At 50.8% G+C, this 22,647-nt stretch overlaps 1 long non-coding RNA gene across 1 annotated transcript; it reads left to right on the top strand.

The window, feature by feature from the left end:
* Positions 1–1,762: 1,762 nt before the first annotated feature.
* LOC135908021 (uncharacterized) lies at positions 1,763–14,019 on the top strand. The gene is made up of 3 exons (XR_010566169.1): positions 1,763–1,897; positions 8,929–10,517; positions 11,124–14,019. It is a non-coding gene; the product is annotated as an uncharacterized lncRNA (long non-coding RNA).
* Positions 14,020–22,647: the final 8,628 nt, after the last annotated feature.

Below are 22,647 nucleotides of genomic sequence, written 5' to 3'. Positions count from 1 at the left end.
GGCGGAGTGCTATTTTCAAATTAATTGTGTGGATTTGAAGTAGTCTGCAAGGTCAATTTCAATTTATAAGATATACATTGCGTCCACTTTTACACAAACACCAGTCGCAGGCGCAGGGTTGCGTCATTGTCCTTATTCATCGGCGTCCGGTCTAGCTTGCGTTGGCTCTAATTAAGCGCAGACCAACCGTAGCCCAACCGTCGATCAATGAAACAAGCGTGTACAGGTCAAATACTTTCGCATTTAGGCAGCAAAGCGATTTCAGTTGATACGACAACGTGAGAGCACGTCCTCAGTCTCAGCCCGAAGCCATTCCCTAACGCTGGGGCGTGCACGGCGCAACCACCTCGCCTATGATACGCCATCCCCGTCCACCCAGAGGAGCAGCATTTCGGGCACTCTCCAGTGATGAAGTTGCAGTCGCCCTCCACCGCACAGTGGCACGGTTGGAGGCAGTCAGCAATGTAGTCGCCCGCCATGCACTCTGCACTTGGAACGATAACTGCGATTGAAAAAAAGAAAGAATAAGAAAGGAAAAGGGCAGCGTAAGACTGTTAGGCACCGGAGTAACTAGTCCGCTTGATGGCTGCAAGAAGTTTTAATATCAATGAGCCGTGAGATATGCCTTAAAAGTTAAATCAGCATTTATTCCTTTATGCAACACTTGTGTGAATATTCTAACTGATGCCTAGCGCTTCCTGACTCGCCTTTCTGAACCGGGCATAAGTGTTTCTTTCGCATCATTCTAATTCCATGTTAAAATAATTTTTGTTGCAGAACTGATCTATGCTCCTATTGGATGTTCGCCGCAATGTTCTCCTTCGCTGTTGTCTCCTATTTCTGCTCCGTGATTTTCATCGTCACCATCACTGCACAAGGTATGAGCGTTTAGTACGTGACACACGCATTTGTGTGCCACTATCATAAAGTTCGATAAATGTCATCTGTTCGCACCTCTCTTTAGCGAAACTGGAGAAAGTGTGCCACTAGTGTTTCCAGGGGAATAGCTTTCTTTAATAAGAAAATTTCACAAATGAATCAAACTTCCCGATTACTTCGGAACTAAAATATGGCATTTCGATCAATACCGATTAAAAAGGAGGTACCAGTGCTACACCGAAACGGAACATGCAATTTATATAGGAGGCTTGTGAACGTGGGAAGCTCAAAGAGTCTCCTATAGTGCTTGGTTTTAACGCATCGAGGAGAAATTATGATAGGTGCCCTACCGGAGGAAGTGTGCCTCGTCGACAGCAGTGCGCGTCTTAACAGTAGTCATCATTTGTTGAGCGCAGCTATGAGCGCCCGTTCCTGCGTCGAGCGTTGGCGTTCCCGGTGTAACCGGGCCAACGAGCACAGCGAAAGGTGAGAGCGACCAACGCGGTGCGCAAGGAAGGGGGATGAAATAAGCGGCGAGAGAGAAGAGCAATGAGGAGGAACGCGGAGAGGATGGCGCAGCGCAACCATAGAGCGGGAAATTCAACAAGAGGGGACACTCGGCGACAACTGGCAACAGGAAAAACGTCATGCCTATAGTGTTAATCCATTCGTTAGTTGACACGAGCATCGGAAAAGAATAATGTGATATGAACTTACAGACTACGATAACTTTTTTTTATTCTTTCGCACTAAAGCTAAAGGTTTTGCGCAGAAAAGAAATTTCGCGATATATTTTTCTTGCGTTACCTAGCAACAAGCTAGCGGCACGACAGACACGCCATATGACGCGTAATGCGCCAGACGTGTCATCGAAACGAGCGAGGCCGGCTGCGCATGAGTTCATCTGTTCGGCGACCCGTCTGTTTTGGCTGTAGCCCGTTTGTTGGCCTCCCCGCGTTTTCTTGCGTTCCTTCTGCATTTCGACACGGCACCACATGCACTATTGGACTACGGCAAGGTGAGAAATTTTGCTTGACAGTCTTCCACGCATTTCAAGCAAATTTAGGCTTACGGCAGAAAACCGAGACTGGTGACGCAGTTAGCGAGAAACTGCTCGGCCGTACCGGCGCAGTTAAATTGAGTTAAAAGACAGTTTTAGTTTTGCGTTTGTAACAGAACGTAAAACCATTAAGTACGCAAACAGATAGCGTCATCCTCACTGAGCATGCTCGAAACGTTATTGGGATTCTGCAGTTAACGCGCTATGACAACGTGCGTTATTTGGCGAGTTTAACGTCCGTAATGTTTACGGACGCTAAGAAATAGCGTTGTTGAACATGGCGGCACTGATGGCTCCCGCTTCAGCGTGAATACTCGTTATGGCTACGCTCTCACTCGCGTTGATCGCCAGTAACTATTGTAATGAGCTTTCGCTTTCTGTAAACTCACCTGAAAGGTTAGTTATGAGCGCATAGCACGTCCATTTTCTGAGATCTTTCGGCGATTCTGGCGCCCGTACGCCTAACGAGACGTGTCCATATAGCAACAGCAGGATGGTTGCTAATGGACCATCTTGGCTTGATACGTTTGGCACGAGGCACCAGACGGCGCCCTGTTTTATAACGAGTTTTCTTTTTTTTGAAGTTTCGGTTTCCGTAAAGTAAACTAAGACTTCAAAGGACACACCGTAATGTCCCGCAAAGCTGCTTATACGATTAACGTACGTAAGGGGACAAACGCTATTCTAAAACTGTTTAATGACCCGTACTTGGAAATCTGCGGTGTTTTATGTGAGCCCAAACATTATTGTGACATATTTCGGTAGTTTTTGGGCAGGCTTGCCGCACCGGGCTATGTGACCCGGTTAGCAAAATACAGCTTGACCGTGGTGACGGTTTCGCGTGTACTGAATCTTACTGGGACAAGTTCGTGACGCCTTCTCAGACCCCCAAAATTGGGGGTCTGAGAAGGCGCGCCAAGCATGCCCAAGGCATGCTTGGCGCGCCTGGGGCTGTGAAGCAGTTAGAAAAGAAGCAAGCCGGCCGTGGTGACAGTTAGTTTGGCCTGTGCTGAATTTTAGTGGGACAAGTTTGTGACGCCTTTTATGCCCTCCAAGAACACATGTATACCTTTTTCCGATACCCACGCTTGTCGAAAACGTGACGAGCGATCGTCAAGAGTGATAACATGGGAGTGCGTTGCTGCGCTGGCAGGACGCGTAAAACATAACGCCAACGAGCTCAAAAACCAGGAATTCGACAGTCTGTCTTCTGAGCGACTGAAAATAGGCTTTCCGCACACGAATTTGTCTTAAGTGCCACTAGAAGGCATACTGCGAGCATGTAACATGGTCTGGCTGAGAACCAGTCTTGTGGTCCCCTCTGTCTGTTTGGCGTACCATCACGTCGACTAAGGGCAAGTTGTTCTAGAAACGCGCAGTCACCCGTATATTTGCGCTCTTAATACGCACGAAATAATGCCCGGGAAGGGAGGGATGCTTGATAATCAGATGTTTTCTTCGTATTTTATGGCGTTGTTTGGGAGGAGTCTATTTGGTACGAGATGTATTTAAAAGTGAATTTATGTGTAATGCCGCCCATCCACCACTTACGCACGTTTCGCCTCTATACGCAATATTCCTTTTGGGTCAATATACCAAAATGATACATGCTTGTAATTTACCTTTATTCAGCTGGTAGCATCCGATGGAGCTTCGTACGGCGACGACTTCTGCTTACCTGGCGCCACAACTTTGGATGAATGCACAAAAAGCCCGGAACGAGCAATATATTGAGCAAAATAAACGTTTCATCATTTCAGAAGGTGCCTTGCGTTTACCTTATGAAATTGCACGGGGCACAGATTCGGTGGAGGCCTGTCAAGATCGTTTGCAATCATATTTACTAAATAACAAAATGATTCCGAGCCAAGGCCGTGCGTGGTTCAGTAGCAGAAGCGAAAAAAAAAAAATGCCGCGTCGATCAGTGCAGCTGACGCGGCGTTTACCAGCTGGCTTTCAAAACGCGCGCGCTCAAAACCGAAACCAGAATGTGCTAAATCCCATCCGCTTGGTGCGCTACAGTCCATTCGGCCGCTGCGCTCTATGGTAGTGTCCGTTCTTGTTAAATCTCTTTTCTATATGACCAAACGCTGTAAGTAGACCTGATGCGTTTTCTCTCCTTGGGATAAAGTCATTTCTTGGTCTGGTCCCCGACACAAGCAGTCCGGGTTGCGACGCCTCGCTCCGGGCCGTTTGGCCTCATGCCGTGGGTCCCGCGCCCGGCCGCCCGTCGAAGCGACTGCAGTGAAGTTGCGCATGCCGACGGGCACCTTGATAGCGGCGTTGGAACAGTACTGATAGATATCACCCTCGATCTCGCACAGTCGCGCCTGGACTCGCAAACGGGGGTCTCACGCAAGCGCGGGAGCGGCCACCTGGACCGAGGACATCGCGTCGACCTCTCACCATCTGCCACACGCCGACTTGTCCGCTGCCTCCGACTCCACCTGCAACGCCGCCGCGACGCGGATGTCGTCGCCGTCATCGGAAAATGCAATTTCGGCGACACACCCGTGCTCGCGTTCTCCGTCGAGGACGGCGAGATGTTACTCACCTTGCTTGTGTTGGGCATGGCCAGCTCAAAGGGTATGAGCCATGGCGGCGTGAGGCGCCGTCACCGCCCGCAACAAGGGCTCGCAAAAAAGAAAATACCCCTTTTTGGCCCTGCCCCGCGCGTCGAATTAGGTCCCAGTATTATCTTTTGCCGGCTTCCGATTTGGGTTTCGCATCGTTTACGTCAGGGCGCCACTCAGCGCCAAACGTTGTAACCATACCTGCTGCGTTTGGGCTCGCTGGAGTAAACGCGTTCTTTGCCTGATCGCCGACTCGAGAAGTCCGGCTCTTTGGCCGCGTCTCGCGACCAGGCCGTGCGGCCTCACGCCGTAGGTCCCGCGTCCAGCTGCCTCGTCGAAGCTACTACAAACTGGCGACGAGGATCAACGCTGCCATGCCGTTTTGCTGCCGCAGACGCCGGTTCCAGCCCGCACGCGGCTAGCGTTTTACTTGTGCAACGTCCAGCTGCGCAGCGCGTTCCGTCTCTATTCGCGCACTACAAACTGTCGACGAGGTGAGCTGTTCTTGTGCTTATTGCCTCTGCCGTTCTATTCCTGCTTCAGACATGCAAGACGCGGCAACTACGTGTGCTTCTCTGTCCGCAGCAACTTCCCCGCCTTTGTGCTCTGTGGCGGCATGACGTTTGAACGCCCCCATACCACCTTTGCTTGCGCTACCCGGTACTCTTTCGGTACCGTGGCTCACGTGGAAAAGTTCTTTTCGCAAGTTTCTCCAGGCGACCGGATGTGAGGTACTACAAGACGAGAGGAAGAAAGCCATTTTACTCAGTAACTTAGGCTTCGAGGGCCAGCTTCTCTACTACGACCTGTCGTCGCAAACGGACCTGACAACTGCAACTTTCGAAGAAATTCTTCGCCTCTTCTACCGGCATTATGAGGAAAGCACCAATCCCCTGGTGCAACGTACTACATTCAGGGATAGAAAGCAACAACCCGGGGGAACCCTTCAGGACTTCGTCACCGCGTTACAAAGGCAAGCGCCTGCTTGTGCGTTCATAGCTTGGCACGACGAGTCCCTTCGCCACCATATCTTGCATGGCGTTGCATCAGCAAGAATACGAGAAACTATGCTGCACGAAGGATCGTTCCGCACGCTGAAGAAAGACGAGGAAATTGGACTAAGCGTGGAGTAAGTCCTCAAGGAATTTCAACTGTTCAACAACTCATCTGTCCAACGCGTCTTGACGCAACGCCAAGATGGCGACGACAGCCATCACCTTCCTCACCCGGGCGCGCAAGATGGCGGTCCCCGCCATCCTTCTCCCTCGACCCGGCAGCTTCAAGACGGCGCTCGAGGGCATGGCGGAACGACGCAACCTGGGGAGGCCGGCGAACATGGCTCCCGGCCCGAACTCCGCGAAGCCAGTCGAGACATCGCAGTCCATTGTTACGGATGTGGTTCACCTCACTACATCGCATCCGATCCAGGCTGTCCGGCCAAGTACGTTACCTGCCGTGCGTGCGGAAAAGTGGGACATTACGCTCCAGTTTGCTGTTCGAGGAACCGAACACACCGACAGTCTCCTGCTCGAACGCAGCTTGTTTCCGCTCTCGCCGATACATAAACGCCCACTACAGTCATGTCTGTGCTTGCAATTCAAGCACCGAATTTCCGTCCGGCAACAGTTTGCGCCGAAGTCCTCATTGTGAGTACTACACTCAAATTGCTCGTGGATACAGGAGTTACGGTGTCGCTGAAGAACAGCTCTCTGTACGAAGAACATTTAAAGGTTCTTTTTTATGCGAAGCATATTACGAGGGCTCAACCCAGCTCCTCAGGCGCGGCGGTGACCATGAAATCACGTGACACCGTGACGTCACGACAGAGGAGAACCGGCGCTCCAACTCCCGCCGTCGCTCGCGGCGTCGCGCCCCGCATCGGACGCGGTGCGCGTCGAGCAACGCAGCGTTCGGCGCGACAACGAAATGTGCGCCTGAGCAAGCGCCGCACGCCTGAGCCGACGCCGACGACACCGGCTTTTCTGCGACACGAGCTCCTTAACGCTGTCGCGTTAAAATAAAGGCTAGTATGCTTCGCATCCTGGGCTTAACCTTAGCTAAGCCACAGCCATTTTTTTTTTCCTTATCTCCTTCGAGTCTTAGACTGAAGAATTATTTGCAACAAGAAATTTTGCATTCAGCATATTTCTCTGTGCTCGTCAATTACCGCAACAAGGCTGCAGTACTGACATTTCACGTCACTAACCAAGGCTCCTCTCTTCTGGGCTTAGACGCCATTCAAGCTTTGGGCATTGACATTCAAGGATCTTGGCTCACACGTCAACAAATATCAGGAGTTACAGCTGACCCAAGCGTTCAGCTTTCGTCTCCTCCGCACAACGCTTCAACAGAGTTCGCCCATCTGTTCTCAGGACAATTGGGACTTGTAATGGGCTTTATTCACGACGTTCATCTTCGAGCTTCAGTGCAACCAGTCTCAATGAAACTGGGTCCTCTACCCTTGGTTCTCCGTGAGGAAGTCTCCGCTCAACTGCAACGGCTGGAATCAGCTGACATCATCGAACGAGTATGGGTGTCTGAGTGGATTTCTCCGCTCGTCATGGTTCGGAAGGACAATACCATTTGAACTTGCGCCGATCTTAGAGAACCCAACAACGCTATCGTCACTGGCGCCTTCTCCATTACCGAGGGCTGACGAACGGTTGCATCGACCTGCTGACGCTACTGTCTTCAGTAAGTTGAACTTACAGTCCGCTTATCAATTTTATTTTACGAGAAAAGCCGTTAGCTTACTACATTCATCACTCATGACGGTCTCTTTCGCTTTAAGCGTGTGGTTTTCGGATTGGCATCTGTGCCTTCCGCTGTTCAGCAGATAATGGCATCTGTTTTAAAAGACTGTCCAGGTACCTTGTGCTGTCTAAGTGATGTTTTGATTCGGCGCCGCACACAAGCTGATCATGATGAAAATCTGCGAACTGCGCATTTCTGAATCTCAGCTGCTGGCATAGCTAAAAGCAAAGTGTGTATACAGTGTCCCAGAGCTCACTTTTCTTGGACATAGCTTCAGTGCAAACTGAATTTCGCCGCTGGAAAACGAAGTTAAGTCAATTGTTGGTGCACCGCCGCCAACTGACAAGAAGTCACTGCATTCATTTCTTGGTCTCACGCGGTACTATGCTAAACTGATCTCGCAGTAGGCTGAAATGGTATAACCGCTTAGAAAACTGCTAAAGCAAAGACAACCTTTTGTCTATGATCAGGACACTGAATACACCTTCCAGACTATTAAGAAAGTGGTTGCATGCGAATTCGGCTCATACGCCAAAAATGTTCAGACGTACGTGGACCGTCGTCGCGCAACAAAATGCCCTCAATTTTGTCCAGAAGATGTCCGAGTACGTAACTCGAGAACGTCTGGTCCTAAGTACTCAGGTTCATTTAAGATTTACTGTAAGGTAGGTCGCAATACATTCAATCTTGAAAATAGCAAACGTTGAAATTCGTCGAAACTTGTGAAATGCCCTGAGCGATAGGATTGCCTTGAAACCTTAACTGAGAGGAGTCAATCCAGTGACTACCCATTTCCTGGTGATGCTTCCCACCTTTTCTTCCAGTTCCTACTGGTATAGCGGATACATTTCTTCTAGCGTAAACGTGCAGCACGTGCATCATCACCACGGTACTGACTGTTATACGAATTTGTCTTCTTATGCCAAAAAGCATCTTGCATATTGCTTAGCTCCTGCAGTGTCTTGGAGTGTAAAGTGCTTTATACGAACAATCTTCAATCCATGACAGCCACAAGGCTGTCTCGAGTCAGGCTCAGAGCGAATGAGCCACCCATCAGTGCTGTCCCAGGAAATACACGCACGTTCGCATTTTCTACTTGCCCTCGGTGAACACTATCATGTGTGATCTGTGTAGGCAAGTGTGCATCTCGTCGTTGTCTTCCCAAGACGGGTATCTAGAACTGTAGTGCTATCGTTCATTTTCAGTGATGTTGTGTGTTGCTCGTAAAATGGGGATGCCAAATATGTCCGCCTAGAAAAACAAGACTATGTGATAGTTACATGTACCTGAATTTTCTATTCTATAAAGATGTCATCACCAAACTTGCGTGTTAAAGTGCTAACATGTGCTCTTTAGTCAACTCAGTTTAATTAATAACATGGCATGTAGTGAGCAGCATTTCCACTGCGATTATTTTACATTTGGCAATTGCCAACTAAAATGTGCAGATGATACATGTCCATAACTGATACTAGTAGAAAATCCTATTCATTGCATAATGATAAATGATGACGTTTCCATAACATACACTGGGAAATCTTCATTGTGTAATGCTTAGACTTCTCTGTTCTGTAACTTATGACTTGCTTTTGTTGCGGGGAGAGCGAGTGGCGCATTTTCATTCAATGGAGAGGTGATGTAATATCCTGTGTCTGCTTCCAGTTTCTGTTCCGAATCGTTTACGTCAGGGTGCCACTCTGCGCCAAACGCTGTAAGTATGCCTGCTGCGTTTCCCCTCGCTGGCGTTAAGGGATTGCAGGCCCCGCACACAACAAATAGCCACAGAAGGCGAAAAAATCGACCGCACGCCGCTGCTAACAAAGCGAGCACAGTAGAATCACTTCGGGATGCTTATGTTAGTTCCAACATTTCCCGCTAGAGGCACCGTAATAAGCGCGATTTCATTTTACAAACTTTCTCTTACATTTACCGAAGCATTTTTATTACATAATAAATAGGGCAAAATTATCATTGCTAATTAGACATTGTACTGTTTGTTAGTAAGAATATTGTTTATCTGACATTATAGACGCAAATAGCGTTCAGCATCATCGATCTTTCACGTGACCTCTGGCCTGAATTAAATATTTTTACCGGTTTTGAGTACACGGCGGAACGGATTCATTCGTTCGTACACTCACTGGTTGCTTCTTTGTTGCTAAAACTAGATTATTGCGCTTCGATGTCTCGCCTTATTTACCTTGGGGTGAAGTGACGTGTTTGCAAGTGGACATGTAAGACCGAAAGTTCGGTTTCGGTCGTCAGCCATTCGGAACAAGTTTGCATCGAAACGGGAGCTGGAATCTGCTGCGGCTGGCAACGGCAATAACGGTGAGTCGTTTAACACCGCTGCTTTAATCATTATATAATACCCGTCTCATTAGCTAGCAGGCGAGGACAAGTTAACGAACTAGATCCTGCATTACGTATGGGCAGTCAGGATCCTCAGTTGCTGTTTTCTATCTAAACCTTTGCTTGCGAGGCTGTCGTTATACAGACAAAATCAGGAAAGAAAGAGCGACATCGGAACGCGCGTCTCATTTTTCATCTAGTAGCCTTATCAATATCTATATAAAGCTATCTTTCGAATCCGACGGCAACTTCTTTCGTCCACAAAACGGAATAATGCTTTGGTAAAATGAACTGAAAGTACAAAATTTAAAGTACTGAACAGTTGCAAGCATGATAATTCACCCATATTTTGTATTTGTTGGTTCCAAACGTTCTTGCTGTTCAGTTCGGTTTACCGTAGGACCTTTATTTTTGCAGTAGTGAAGTGCTGCATCACGTTCGTACAGGAAAGTAATGCATTAGTTTGAATAGCTTCATGACTCATGCATATGCTTGTAGAAGCAGCAGTCTGATCTCTTCTAGTGTATAAATGAACGCACAATTGTTCACATTTGTGATCCTTATAATAAGTACTTAAGGTGTTACCACGCATCGTAATTAGTCAGACATCATTTTTATGGACAACAGCAATATTTAACATGCCTCTTTAGCACCCTAGAATAGACAGTGTACATTCGCATGTGTTCTGTTGTCGCAAACCACTACAACATATGTCACACTTTCTTGCATTTCATATGGCAAAATTGTGCTTTTTCAATTTCTGATTCAGTCAATATTTCTGTTCCAGGCATGCAGTAATGAGGACGGCACCAGTATAAAGCAACACACCCCACGCACTAAACAGAAGCTGCTGCCTGCTCCAACAAGGCCATTGTGTAGACGTTGGCTGCTCCTACAAGGTACACAACACGTGGTTCAGAAATCAATATGCTTGATTTATGTTGTATTGGCTTGCTAGTCTTGAGATACATTTCATTTGTTTGCAGCAGATATGAATGTTTGTTCAGATTCATGGTTCAGTATAATTGGTTCGAACATAAAATAAACACATCATCATCATCATCATCAGGCTGGTTAGGCCCACTGCAGGGCAAAGGCCTCTCCCATACTTCGCCAACTACCCCAGTCATGTACTAATTGTGACCATGTTGTCCCTGCTAACTTAATCTCATCCGCCCAGCTAACTTTCTGGCACCCTCTGCTACGCTTCCCTTCCCTTGGAATCCATTCGGTAACTCTTAATGACCATCGGTTATCTTCCCTCCTCATTACGTGTCCTGCCCACGCCCATTTCTTTTTCTTGATTTCAACTAAGATATCATTAACTCGCGTTTGTTCCCTCACCCAATCTGCCCTTTTCTTATCCCTTAACGTTACACCTATCATTCTTCTTTCCAAGCTCGAGGTTTCGACTGAATCAAACGCTTTCTCGTAATCAATGAAAGCTATACATGAGTTTGGCTAATTTGTGCTGTATCTCATGTGCCACTGCTCTTCCCTAACAGAGTCTATGCCAAGCACATGTTGGTCATCACAGGATCCTATCTACACCAACAGGAAGGGGCTGTAGCCGAATTTTCAAGGCTTTCACACCACAAACAAAGAAGCGCATGCAGAAGAATTCGTATGAGATATCAAGTCTGCAGAGGACTGTGTCAAGAATGAAAAGAGCTTCAGCCATCATTCCACCAGCACGGACATTTGGCTGAGTCATCCAGGTAACTCAGAAGGGACTTTCTAGAAATTCATCGTCTTCAGATGCACCTGCAACTTCTGCCCAAGCACGGACGACTCTGGCCAAAAGAGCCGTCAGTTTGCCTTTAATCAGCTCCCTGGCCATGACAATTCGATTTCTGCGAAGTGTAATTTTCCTTCTATAAATTCAAGGTTTTTCATTGCCCATTGTCGTTAGAGATCATTGATCCTCATCCAAATGTAAAGGTCAACCGATTCTTCGCTGACACTTGATACCAGTCACTATCTAGTAGCCTAACGTATCTGTAGTAGTATCTTGTAGTGTATGTTGTCATGCACAATTCCTCTCCTGAAATAGCTGATGCAGCATCGGCATGTGTCTCGCATTAACCTACGCATCGTGTGCTATGAATTATTTTACTTGATGTTATTAGCCTTCAATGCTTCCAGAGCACAGTGGCTTCTCTCTTGAATGCAAGCTTTCTCATTTTCCATATTCCTAGTCTCGTTGATGATTCCTCTTCTTCCTCAATAGCCTGGATCTTAGCTCAAGCTACACTGAAGTGATCGACTGCAGAATCTGGTTTTGCTGCCCCACTTGGTTGTGGTAGCCGGGTTACGTTTCTCGGATGCGGGGGCCTGGTCAGTTGCATTGGTAAGCAGTCTCTCGAGGTAAACGTTTGCTCCTGCAGTCCGCGCAGCGACACAGACTCCCAGTATACACACACCGTGACTGGTGCTCCCCGTTCGTTCTTTCCTACTGCAGCCATGGGTAAATTGTGCTTGTTGCCTACCTCGACCATGATTTGCTCAAAATGGAGACCAGCATATGTGCTTATATGGTTCGAATTGTGTTGATAGTCGTATGGGTGGAAAGGCCCGCAAAAATGGCTGCCGAAGTTGACGCCCACGAAAGCGACTTGTCCATATTGAGACAAAGTGGGACCAGTAACCAGGCTGATGATGATGATGAAAGCAGTGTGCAGGTTAGAAAGGAGTCCGCTAAAATGCCGGGTAGTCCAAGTCGCTGTGTAGGCTGCGGCAGCAAATGCCTGCGTCACCCTATTGCTTCTTAATTCAAGTTGCTCATTTAACGGCGACTGTCGCTGCAAAGAGGTGGGACACTCTGTGCAATCTGTTTGTACTGCTGGTTGCTGCTCGTTACCAGGCAACCGCATGCGACGAAGGCAAGCATTATGCCTGTAATTAGGCGGCTGAATGTATTTTAAGAGACCCGTGTACGTGAATGCTCACTGTTGCCATATGGTTCGTAGCGAATGTATAATGTATTTTCTGAACCCTATGCGGCGATTGATTGCTGTTTAATTTTGCTGTTATCTGACTTGGTTACGGTCGCTGTGTTATGCTTTTCGGATGTAGCAGCCTGCCATCGGGCTGGATGGAGCTGGACAGGTTCAATGCGGAGTTCGCGCTGTTCCAGATGAGAAGATTGGTGACGTGCTAAGCACACACATTCACACCCGACGAGACGCTTTATCCAGACGACGCATGGAAGGCTCACCCTTCGGAGGCACGCGGTTTTATGTTGAGGAGAGTCGACGTGCCCGAAGGAAACGGGGTTGTCGGAAGCGAGAACGCACGTCTTCACAGACGTATCGTTTACGTCGACGTCCGCGCGTTGTGCATTTATCGTAATGAAGCCGGTAGGAACAATTGATGCGGTGTGGAAGTTAAGGTTGACGATGGCCTCGAGCGCACATTGCTACGAGGTCGTGGCCATCAATGGAGCCCTCAACTACCTGAGCACGCATGAGTGCGCGCTGCTAGTGTTTATTTATCCAGACAGCTTATCGCTGCTCACCGCAGTTTCGCACGGGGATACCGGTGACACACGAATCGCGAAGGTAAAGGAAACGCTGGCTCGGCTGCAAAAGTCGAACACCGTACATCTGTATCACGCGTCTGCTCACAGAGGCATCTTCGGCAATCAGCTGGCGGATATGGCAGCAAACACCGCGTGGACGTCAGATATTGACGGACGGTCGCACCGGTCGTTCAGGGTAGTGGTCACCGCGTCTACAGTGGTTTTGCGCGTGCGCTGGGCTATTGCGTGGCGCGAAGATCATATGGACACCGAGCTGTACATGTGGGTGCTTGACGTCGCGAACATACCGCGCGACATCCCGCCGCCGCGGCAATTGACGTCTCTCATTACACCACACAGCCGTTTTCCGTACTATTTTCACCGATTCTGCATTGCGCCGGACCAGAGATGCCCCTGCGGAGAAATGTGTAAGGACGTGCAGCACTATTACGACCATTGCGCTGTAGCGAAGTGACGCAGCTATTAGTCTTCAGACGCATCAGCTCACTAGGGAGACGGCAATGGGAGGATGAGCTGCGGCAGGGGCAAGTCCAGGTCCGCAGCTACGAAGACGACGAGAAGTGCCATTCGAATAACCGGGTTTATTAACTTGGCATTTAGATTTATACTCTACACATCAAATACTAAACGACGGCGTACCGATCCTTGACGGCCCGCCTGACGGGCCTTAAATCCAGAGGTGAAGTGGCCCCGTGTGCTGCTTTCTCCATGCTCTCCTCAACTACTCAGACCATTCCTTAACTAAGTTTCTGCAGCATTCAAGGGACCCGCAGACAGGCGGGAGGAGCTGGCATCTCCACCAATGGCCACCACTGGACGCGACAGCCTGCTTGACACATTCGTACGGTCACGCGCTCTAATAAAACGCCTTACAAAAAATCCTTTTTGGAACCCGTCGTCGCGTTTACCTCTGCCCCTTCAAGCAAGAAAAATATCCAGGACTGAAGTTTCCACCTTGTTTGTTGGGCTGAGCTTGCGCTGGCGCTATAGAATTACCATGTGGCGGGTGTACCGCCCCAGTAAACTTTATTTCTTTTGGCCTCCAGTGAGCCATATACGGTGAACTGGATGTGGCAGCGCTTTTGACGCCTTAGTCCGGTCACGCACTCTAATAAAATGCCATAAAAAAATGTTTTTTTGGAACCCGTCCTCGCCTTCACTTCAGCCCCTTCATACAATAAAAATATCCAGCACTGAAGTTTCCGCCCTGTTTGTTGGGCTGAGCTTGCGCTGGGGCTATTGAATTACCATGTGGCGGGTGTACCGCCCCTTTTCGAAGTCTGCTCCCTCAAATGAAATAAAAGAAAATAAATGAAAGGAGGGAAAAGCCCGTTCCTACTAACGCAATAACAGGCTTAAACCAACCAAAAATAAATGAAGAGGCGCAATAGCCCAAAGCGGAAATTTGGATAGAAAAGCCAATTGGAAAAAGAAAGGGAGGGCACGGTAACAGCTAGTATCCCAAGGCGAGGTCAGCGAGGGCACAAGGGCCTCGCGTAGAGTGTTTATTGATGTCTCCAGAGAAAGATAATGATGATGATCGGCATGCTGAGTGCCCCTGAAAGTAAAAGTGAAGATGACAGGGATGATGAAGACCCCGGTCAAGTTCCTTGGTCAGCCGGGGAGCACCAGAGCCGGTACGTGAAAAGCTGAAAGAGACTTAAGAACATTGATTAGAAGTGGTGACAGTGACTGCCCGGGCAGCACAAGTCCCCGGGCAGCCATCGTCACCAAACCCCAATGAGCAAGCGCTTAGGGCTACTTAAGCCTCCATCCGAGACATTGACGTACCTGTACCAGGAGATGTACATATAAGGTACATTAGAAAGAAGGAAAAGGATAAGTAGCAGGGAACAAACACGAAGGCGGCGTGCAGAGGCCTGCGCCAGCGCCTAAGTACAGCCGCTGCTAAATTGAGGAATAGGGGGAGCAGGACAAAAGAAAGAAAAGGAAAAGAAATAAAGGAGTGGAGTTTGAAAAGGACGTGCACGGAAGGGGTAACAGGTTTGGATTCCCTGCGCGCACCCATGTCCGCACCGCGCTGGCAGGAGGACCACCGCCAGAACCGCGGCAGCGGGACGCCAGGAAACAGAACCCAGAGCACTGCGGAAGAACCAATGGACACCGCCAAGTCACCGAGACCATCCGGGTTCAGGCCACAACATGGAGAGCAGGACACAAGTTAGTAGTAGAGCCTGGAAAGTGCATGGCGCCCGGACAACCGCGCGGAGGCAGAGCCTCCGATGCGTCGAATCCTAGAGGGGGAAGTATCTACCGCATGCAGCCGGTGCCCGCGGAAGCGCCGCCAACGGCCGCACAAACCAGGGCAGGCAAGAAGGGCTGTGAATGCAGTGGATCAAAAGTGCGAGCAGTAGCCTGCTGAGCACTACCCGGCAGCCACAGTATGGACGAGAAGCGTCAATCGCAAACCAAACCGAGAACGCCGGGGTCCTAGTAGCTGGACATGGTGAGCCAGCCACGGCTCCAATGCCGGTCGTTCTCGTACGTTGAGCGAAGTGACCATTCGGTGAAGCTCCGTAGAGGAGCTGAGTGCATGGGCGTGGGGTCAGCCACGAACCCCCAACCGACGCTGCATAGGTAATACCATCAGAAAGGGTCCGGAGAATAAAGAGTGCCGGGGTCCAAGTCGCTGGATATAAGGGGCCAGCCCCAGCGCCCACACCGGCCACTCCGCAGCAAGCGGCTGTCCCAGTCGCTGGAACGCCCAGCGGTACAACAAGGTTTGCCGTAACAGAGAGTGCATGGCCACGCCACTGTGCCCGATGCGTTCACCATGCATCGACAGGAGGCACGTCCCGCGGGCTGTCCGGCACCGCCGAGCTCACCAAGCGTTCGATTCGGGTAAGAATGGCGCGATTTCGGGCGCTTTGAAGCAGCAGCGGGTAATCCGCAACCCGAATGGTCTCGCGGGAGGCAACGTCCAGGTGGCCCGCCAGCTCCCTCGTCAACGTACAATCAGTGAGGTAATGCTGAAATGTTTCGGCCAGCATGCCACACGGACAGAGCGCGGTGCGCGCAAGGCCAAACCGGTGCAAATAATAGGGGAAGCGGCCGTGGTCCGTTAGAATGTGAACTAAAGAGCGGGAAGGCGGGAAGAACGCAGGGATCTGTACGACGCTGGGCACCCAGTGCATGAGAGCTGTATCGCCATGGGCAGACCGCCACCTGAGGCCCCACTCACGGTGCATCTGAGCGTAGAATTGGGTCTTAATGGCTCGGATGGAGGCGCGCAGTACGCGCGGGAGGCCGTAACGTGCAGCACTAGCGGCAGCATCATCTGCCAGCTCGTTTCCCAAAACGTTACGGTGCCCTGGCACATGATACAGAGCAATGGAGAAGCGAGCTGAAAGACTCCGGAGGGCACGCTTAAGCTGCACCACCCGCATGTCAGTAGAAGTGAAGGCAGAAATGGCCGACAAAAGGGAGAGACAATCAGAATATACATTGACTGCGGTAAACGATGTCGGCACGAACAGTAAGTAGTGAAATGCCTCTTGCAAGGCAACCGCCTCTGCGCAGTAAGCACTGCTCGCTCCCCGTATGCTCAATTTCCCTATGTGAAGAACGCGGTTGTGAGGGCTCATCACTACATACGCGGCTCCCGCAGAGGTCTGTGTAAAGGAGCCATCCGTGTAGACGTGCAATGCAGGGCTAAGGGACTTACTGAAGGCTTGGTGGGGAGAGAGCCGGTAAACGGAAACCTGAAATGATCGGCTGGGTGATCGGTCCACCGATCATAGGCGTATGCGATGTTATCCGGGTGAAAATACAAAGGTCCGAAACACATCGGCTGTCGTAATGTAAATAATCGAAACTCGGCCAGGGTTCTGTCCAATTCTAGTGTTAAAGGCGGCGCCCGGGCAAGGATCTGCAGTGCCGCCGTTCGCGTAGTACGATACGCTCCCGTGAGAGCAAGCAGCGGAACCCGGTGTAATGATTCCACCTTGTCCCGAAGCTGGCTATCGGGGCAGTCCGACCACCAGACCGGAGCAGCATACGTGATGATGGGTAAAATGACCTGACGGTACAGCTTCTGGAGAGTCCCCGGCCGAAGGGAATAGTGGAGGCGAAGATAAGCTAAAATTTTGTGAGTGGTTCGCTCCAATTTTTACCTGACGTAGTCCGCGTGCGGTTGGAAACCTAATCTGGAATCAAAGACTACCCCAAGAATTTTCAAGCTGTCCTTCTTTCGGAGGCGGCCCCCACCCATACACACTTTGAGCCCCTGCCCCGCAACCGAAGCTGTGCCGTGAGGGAACGCCACAAAAAAGGATTTGTCCACATTAATAGCGACCCGGACCTCTTGAGACCAAGCGTGCACGCGGTCCAAAATCCGGGCCGCCTTTCGTTCAATGTCTGCTCGGTTCACGCCAGGTACGACGATGACGGTATCGTCAGCGTACGCCTGAGCGAACGCATCCCCGGGGAGATCCAACTCCAAGAGCCCGCGGACCACGACATTCCACAAAAGCGGGCTGATGGGGGACCCCTGTGGACTCCCCAACGTAGGAGTAGCCGACACCTCTCCCGAATGGGAACGGTACACAATCGTGCGATCAGTTAAGAAGGATCGGAGTAGGTTAAATAAGTTACGAGGGCAACCGTTGCGCTGCATGTATGCGAGAACCTGCGGGTGCCAGACGGAGTCAAAGGCACATTTAAAATCGATGGCGATCAGGATAGCCGGCGTTTTGGACTGTTTCAAGACCTGGAGTCGGCGGCGTAGTTCGTACAAGGCCATGACGGCACTCCTTCCATGAGTAAAACCGAATTGATTGGCGTGGATAAGATGAGAGGAGTGAAGAAAGTAATAAAAGCGGGAATTTAATAATCTTTCGAGAATTTTGCCAAATAAGGAATTCATGACAATAAGCCTGTAGGAGCCCGGAGAATCCTGAGGGCGCCCGGGTTTAGGGATGAAAACCACCCTGCCCTTCTTCCACTGTTCTGGAAAATGCCCCAATTTTAATGCCGAATTGAAAAGAAAGAGAAAGAAACCCGGGTGGTAGTGAAAAAGTAATTTGAGAATGGGAAGGGTAATGCCGTCAAGGCCCGGGGCCGATCCGGTCCGGCCAATGTGTAGGGCATGTTCTACCTCAGACAGGGTGAACAATTTGTCGTCCCTTCTTGCGACAGCCGGGGCACCTGCAAGCGCGCGTAAGTCCCTGTGCAGAGCAGCATCTTGCGCCGAATCATCACGGGCAACCTGCGTGCGGAGCAGTAACGCCGCGGAATCCTGGCCGTCTTTGGTCATGGTACCCGTCGGCGAGCGCAAGGGCGGCAACACGATGGGGTGGCGGAGTTTTTCTAATGCCGACTTGAACGCTACGCCGAACATGCTTTTCCGCGAACTTTCTGTACAGAAGTTTTTGAGTGCCTGAGATTTGGCTACCTCAATTAACTTCCTGTATGAAACGCGCGCACGCACGAACACCAGACGGAAGGCATTGCGGAGGGACGGGTCGCGAGTCTTTTGGTAACGTCTGCGCAATGCGCGAACACGGTTGCGTTCGACAGTTAATTCCGGCGACCACCAAACATTCGCTTTGTGGGGCCCCCGTTTCGGCTCCTGCAAGTTTCGCTCGTAATGGCGGTTGTACAGTAGGTAGAACTTCTGGACGATACGGTCTAGGGCCTGGCCAGTATGCACCGGTAGCTGTTGTACTGTCGCGAACCAGGGCTCGTTGACTAGCCAGCGGGTGAGGCGTAAGCGGCCCGCGAACGTGAGCTTTTTTCTGAGCAGGAGCGGCGTTCCCTCAAACGAGAAGATTATGTGGCGGTGCTCGGAAAGTGTCTCCTCCTCCGATACCATCCACATGTACCCTCTGTTGGCCAGAACAGCACTGGCCAAGGTGATATCTATCCAGCTCTCGGTATAGTGATTTTCATACGTAGCTGCCGACTCGGGATCGTTTAAGATATGCAGGTCATGAGCGTAGATCAGCTGCATCACCGCAGCACCCCGGGCATCACTGCCGCCACGACCCCAATTAACATGTTTGGCATTAAAGTCACCTGCTATTATAACATTGTCTTCCTGGGCGCGTGTTAGACAATCCGACACGGTATCCAGGAATGGGGCTATGTCCACATGCGGCGGCGCGTAGAGTCCGAGCAGGAGAAATGTGATATGGGGCGTGGACAATTTGACCGCAACGACGTTGGTGCTGGTCAAGACTGGAAAACAATCGAAACCCGATCCGTCCCCGAAAATAACTACACGGGGACTGTCGGGCGAAGCAAAACGATGGTAATTCGCCGGGATACCCGGAATCGCACCCGCCCTGATGTAGGGATCGCAGACGACAGCAAATGTGATGCCTTGCGTCTGCATGGCGCGGACCAGCACCAACGTCGCCGCCTTTGCGTGGTCCAAATTAGCCTGAATGAATTTTAGATTATGGCTCGTGGGCATGGAAAAGTCGTACGGAAGTGGGACGGCTAACAGTATGGGTAGTAAAGTCAAACGCCCCTACCAATGGCGTGCGCCCACACACCCCCGTGCCCACGAAACGACGCCCCGCCGCATGCGACCGCGCCGTCTGCGCGCACCCCACCACTGGACCCGACTCCTGTGCAGAGGGCCCGCAGCGCCCCAACCCCAAGAGGGGAACGCTGCGGGCCCCACTCCACCTAATTGCCATAGTCCGTACAGGCTTTCAACCGTGCGACCCGCTTAGCCCGCGTCGGGCAACGAATATCACCCGCCGGGTGGCCTGCCGAGTCCCTTCCCGTCGCCCTACACGCCGCACAGGCCACCGCCGCATCTCCCATGCGCACAGTACAAGTGTCAGCCAGGTGATTACAGGCACACCTTGTACATGTCGCCTTAGACGTGTCGTCTTTGACGGGGCAGAAGCGGCGCGTGTGCCCATACGACGCGCAGAACGTGCACAACGAGAAATAAAGATCTTCAACTGCACGCGCTGCGGTCCACCCGACACAAATTCTGTCTTTTTGCATGACTTTACGAAAGTCTGCCGGGTTGACCTCAACGATGTGTGTCATATTGCCGCCACGTTCCTGAAACGAGACTAAAACTTTGCTTGCGGCAGTGTCCAAATCAAACCCGGGATTCCGGGCGTTAATTGCCTCAATGAGGTTCGTGGAGGAAACCTCAGGGTCAACGCCAGTGAGCTTTACATGTGGTTTCCTTTTCTCCGGGATACGCATGGTCATTGCTGTACGCGTGATCGGACTTCCATTAACTGCCGTTTGTAAACGAGCAAGAGTAGTAGGCTCTTGAGCGATAACCGTAACTCCAAGACGAGTCTCGCGCAGAGTTAATTCCCCGAGTCCCGCACTACGAGGGTCTATATTAGCCTTGAGCAGGCGCAGAACATCCTTAGCAGGAGAGTTGGTGGGACTTACCGGAGTCAAAAATGCCACGTGGCCCTGCACCCATTGCCGAGAGGTCGTTACACTTGACGTAGTCCCGGTACAATCAGACGTCCCCGAGGCATGCCCAGGCCCCGGCGCCCCCGCCGACGAGGCCGGGCAATCGGCTCGGCCGGCCACCGCTGCGGCGTACGAGCGGCCGGGCCCCGGCATACCCGCAACGGCCGCCTGGATCCGGGATTCCATGGCCTCCTGCCTGGCTTGGGCGAGCTGCCGGCGAAGTTCTTGAATCTCGCCATCTCTCTGTGCCGCCACCGCCTGAAAATCTGCACAGTTCTTGACAATGGCATTCAACTCCGTAATAATCTCAGCCCGAACCAAATTAGTAATTTTGGTCTTGTCGTCAAAAAGTATTTCTTCCACACGCCTCTGATGCGAGGCAATCGCATCCCACTTCTCTGTGAACCTGAAATCGGCAGTCGGGTTGATCGGGTTTGCTGTTAAATTAGCTGGAATCGGAGCCCCGGTAGTGTGTTCGTTTCCTAAGTCGACGCCTGCCGGCGCGCCCCTCGGTACTGCGACACCCTGCTCGACCATATTTATCAGCTCATCACCGTCTTGCGAGAAGATACTCGTACCCGAGCCCGGCGAGCTACCGACACTCTGTGGCCTGTTACCCTGGGGCGATCCCCCGCGCGTCTGCTTCAGCCGCGACAAGGGCTCATACCCGCCTGGGGGCAGCCATATTGGCTTCCCCGCCTACGGCCGGGGAATGCGGGCGAAAAATAAAGGCAAAGGGACGGTTTAATCCCGCTCCCGCGCGTCGACTGGGGTCCCTGGGCGTTCCGACACAACCCACGATAAGCGAATAAGCCGTAGGACGAAAAGTACTCACGGTATTGCCGAAAACTCGGAGCCCGAAGCGGCCAGCCAGGCAGGCACTTGCACGAGCGCTCGTGTAAAGAAATAAACTTTACTGGTGTACCGCCCCAGTAAAGTTTATTTCTTTTGGCCTCTAGTGAGCTATATACGGTGAACTGGACGTGGCAGCGCTTTTGACGCCTTAGTCCGGTCACGCACTCTAATAAAACGCCATAAAAAAATCCTTTTTGGAACCCGTCGTCGCGTCTACCTCAGCCCCTTCATACAATAAAAATATCCAGCACTGAAGTTTCCGCCTTGTTTCTTGGGCTGAGCTTGCACTGGGGCTATTGAATTACCATGTGGCGGCTGTACCGCCCAAACAAACTTTATTTCTGTTGACCTCTAGTGAGCCATATACGGTGAACTGGACGTGGCAGCGCTTTTAACGCCTTAGTCCGGTCACGCACTCTAATAAAACGCCATACAAAAATCCTTTTTGGAACCCGTCGTCGCGTTTACCTCAGCCCCTTCATACAACAAAAATATCCAGCACTGAAGTTTCCGCCTTGTTTGTTGGGCTGACCTTGCGCTGGGGCTATTGAATTACCATGTGGCGGGTGTACCGCCCCGGATTTCATCTGTTCCCCGAAGAGAAAAACAAACTAAAGAAAAGTGGGGAGACCCGTACCTACTAGGAGCAATAACGGGTTTAAAGCCAATTAAAAATAAAAAATGAGGGGTGGCAACCCAAGATATGGATTTGGAGGTGAAAGCCAATTGGAAAAATAAATGGTGGGCACGGCAACTGCAGACGGCCTAAGACTCCTTCAGCGAGGACAGAAAACCCCGCATAAAGCGTTTATTCAAGAAAAGTGTAGATGGTGACTAGGATGAGGAGAAACAGAGACCAAGTGCCCGATGTGGTGGAAGCTTGGTTCGGCTGGGGACTTCCGAATGCAGCAAAGGCGAGATGCCCGGGCTGAGGAAAACACTGCAAACTTGAAAAAGGATGAGTCAAAGGTAATTCTACTGGTCCAAGTATGGACCAGGAGAACAGGCGATAGACAAGCAAAGTAAGAAGCAATGATGATACAAGGCATAGTAATGTGAAATTGAATATGATTGCAAGAGATTATACCCAATATGAAAGAAGAACAATGGTGCCTGCGGAATGGGCCACTGGGTTATAGGTGTCCCTTTCGGTGCGGATGGCTGCCCCTCCCATCCACACAAATACGGTCTAGAAAGCAGGGTGCGAGTTACTG

The sequence above is a fragment of the Dermacentor albipictus genome, chromosome 10 (genome assembly GCF_038994185.2).
Source record: "Dermacentor albipictus isolate Rhodes 1998 colony chromosome 10, USDA_Dalb.pri_finalv2, whole genome shotgun sequence".
In the NCBI taxonomy this organism is placed as follows: domain Eukaryota; kingdom Metazoa; phylum Arthropoda; class Arachnida; order Ixodida; family Ixodidae; genus Dermacentor; species Dermacentor albipictus.
This window is presented reverse-complemented; position numbering and strand designations above follow the sequence as displayed.